Raw genomic sequence first — 3,499 nt, forward strand, 5'->3', positions numbered from 1 at the left:
CAAAATTCCAAATAAGCAGACCAACGGATCTAAGAGAGGTGCCGGATTCGCCATTGTAGCTAGGAGAGCCAACACCTCCTTCCAATAGGACGACACATATGAGCAAGCCCAGATCAAATGCCAAAAAATCCCCTCGGAGTGCATAGCACCTGTGGCAGTGGTCAGAGGGCGATCATCTCATTATATGGAGAAGGACAGGCATTATATAACTATAGTGGACAATATATAATTATATCTAGGGATGCACCGATATATCGGCGGCCGAAACATATCGGCCGAAAATAGCTATTTTGGGGAAATGCCGAAACAACTAAAAAATTGCAGATAATGACCCACCTCCCCCCAAGACCATCCCAACTCACCATCTCCCGCTGGCCGATCTGCTCCGGGGCCGCTCCGGGGCCACTGCAAGCTCCGCTTCCCGTATACCATTTACCAAATAGAAAAACCTGCTATTGGCTATTTCAAAATGCAATAGCCAATCGCAGGTTGGCTTTTGGACCCGCCCTCTGCCTGCTGAAGGAGTAAGTTCTCCTTCAGGTCTGCTCCTCTGCAGATAGTGGGCGGGTCCAATAGCCAACCTGCGATTGGCTATTGCATTTTGAAATAGCCAATAGCAGGTTTTCTATTGTTTTCAATCAGGGCCGGCGCCACCCATTGACAGAATAGGCCGCTGCCTCCGCACCCTGATTGCCTGGTGACCAGCCAGGTCCATATCGCCCGCCAGCCTCTGGTTCCTTAGTAAAAGCCCCAAGGCCTACAGGGCTGTAGTTGGTGCGTCCTGGGACCGACCGCCTGGGGCCGAGAAACCCCGGGGACCATGCAGCCATGTATCCCTGGAAGTTGGAGCATAGCAGGTACCGGCATGGTGAAGGAGGGGTAGGGTGAGTGGCCTCACATGGGGCTGCAGCATGTGCACTGCGCTTGGCACTATCTCTGCTGCAGATTTTCAGGGCATGCTGGGTATAGTAGTCCATCAGCCATTGATTGTCAGCCTGTATCTGACTCTATTGTTGTAATTTAATTTATTAAAGGGACAGGTACACTTGGGTTTTTATAAGGGGCTCTTGTGGTGTTTCCCAAACAGAGTACCTCCAGCTGTTGCAAAACTACAACTCCCAGCATGCCCTGACATGCTGGCAGTTGTAGTTTTGCAACAACTAGAGGCACTCTGAAGGTTTGTTACAGTGTGTCACCCCAGTAGTAAGGAGATTACATGAGGAGGATGTTTGTTACAGTGTGTCACCCCTGTAGTACGGAGATTACATGAGGAGGAGGTTTGTTACAGTGTGTCACCCCAGTATTAAGGAGATTATATGAGGAGGAGGTTTGTTACAGTGTGTCACCCCAGTAGTAAGGAGATTACATGAGGAGGATGTTTGTTACAGTGTGTGACCCCAGTAGTAAAGAGATTACATGAGGAGGATGTTTGTTACAGTGTGTCACCCCTGTAGTACGGAGATTACATGAGGAGGAGGTTTGTTACAGTGTGTCATCCCAGTATTAAGGAGATTACATGAGGAGGAGGTTTGTTACAGTGTGTCACCCCAGTAGTAAGGAGATTACATGAGGAGGAGGTTTGTTACAGTGTGTCACCCCAGTAGTAAGGAGATTACATGAGGAGGATGTTTGTTACAGTGTGTCACCCCTGTAGTACGGAGATTACATGAGGAGGAGGTTTGTTACAGTGTGTCACCCCAGTATTAAGGAGAGTACATGAGGAGGAGGTTTGTTACAGTGTGTCACCCCAGTATTAAGGAGATTACATGAGGAGGAGGTTTGTTACAGTGTGTCAGCCCAGTAGTAAGGAGATTATATGAGGAGGAGGTTTGTTACAGTGTGTCACCCCAGTAGTAGGGTAAGGCGTGTCAAGGGGCGGAGCCAATGGGCGGAGTCAAGGGGCGGCAAAATGAGCTTTTGCCTAGGGTGGCAAAAATCCTTGCACCAGCCCTGGCTGCATTTTACCAGAAGACGGGGAGAAGTCATTTTCGGTTTCGGTATCGGTTTCGGCCGGACATTTTTTTTTATTTCGGTTTCGTTTCGGTTCTAAAATCTCCATTTCGGTGCACCTCTAAAATATCAATTCATTGTTAGCTGCTGGAGAGACAAACAGTGGAGAGGACAACATTTCCTCCCAAGTCTCAGCGGATGTATCAGGGATGTGTGCCCTCCAACGTCTCTCAGTAGAGAGGGGATTTAGAAATTTTGGCCTGGATGAGGTGTGTATAAAGAATAGAAACGAGACCCCAAGGACCCTGTGAACGTAGCACTCCTATCAATGGATACCAGTGGTGGATCCAGAGTCTAGTCTCGGGAGGGGCACTATCAGGCTATAATTACACAGGGGAATGTCGGCACGTAAAATAGTATACATTATTACACAGAGTATAGTGGCTTTCTGGGGAGGTGGGGGGGGGGGGGGGGATGTGAGTTATGCCACAAAGGGAGATCAGACAGCACCGTAGTGAATGTGTGGACCTGTTTGGCGGCCTTCCACACCTGTGAAGCCAATTTGTGCAAAGGAAGGAGTCCTCCAGCAGAGTATCCCTCCAGAAGAGGTCTAATGGAAGGGATATTGTCAAATCTAGCCAAGACTTGCTCAGCTCTTGGCAACGGGTCTGAGCAAAATATAGTTTAATAACTATTTCCTGATATATACAGTATCAGCAGGGCCAACTCTAGCCTAAGGCAGCTGCCTTAGGGCGCTGGAGGTGGGAGGGCGGAAAAATCTGAATCCTTAGCCACTAACAGTGGATTTGGATCACAGACCACGCTCCTACCCCCTCCAAGAAGATTAAGATGAATGTTGATGCGTACAATGTACACATCAACACTCATGAACATGAATCCCTGCTTTTCTACTGTACAAGAGCGGCGCTCTGCATACCTAGCACGCAATGTGATGATGTCATCAAAGTGCGGTGTGTAGAGGGGAAGCAGAGCGCAAGAGAAGTCCTTCACTGGAAGAATGAATAAGCGTATTTCAGACAACAGGGTTTTAGTGTAGTGCTATGAGGTTTAAAGGGGTACTCCGGCGCTAAGACATCTTATCCCCTATCCAAAGGATAGGGGATAAGATGCCTGATTGCGGGGGTCCCCATTAGAATCAGTCCCTGGAGCATGTTCGCTCCGGGTCTGATTCCTGGCGATCACGGGGGCCGGGGGCGTTGTGACGTCATGGCCCCACCCCGTGTGGCGTCATGCTCTGCCCCCTCAATGCCAGCCTATGGGAGGGGGTGTGAAGGCCTGCATTGAGGGGGCGGAGCGTGACATCACATGGGGCGGAGCCATGACGTCACAACGCCCCCGGCCCCCGTGATCGACAGGAATCAGACCCGGAGCGAACATGCTCCGGGGACTGATTCTAACAGGGTGCTGCGTGTAAGATCACGGGGGTCCCCAGCGGCAGGACCCCCGTATTCAGGCATCTTGCCTCTAGGTGCCTGCCTTGTGACCTGTGGTAATGTCTGTTCCTTACATGCTGTATATTGACTATTGT

Source organism: Hyla sarda, chromosome 8 (genome assembly GCF_029499605.1).
Source record: "Hyla sarda isolate aHylSar1 chromosome 8, aHylSar1.hap1, whole genome shotgun sequence".
NCBI classification, from domain to species: domain Eukaryota; kingdom Metazoa; phylum Chordata; class Amphibia; order Anura; family Hylidae; genus Hyla; species Hyla sarda.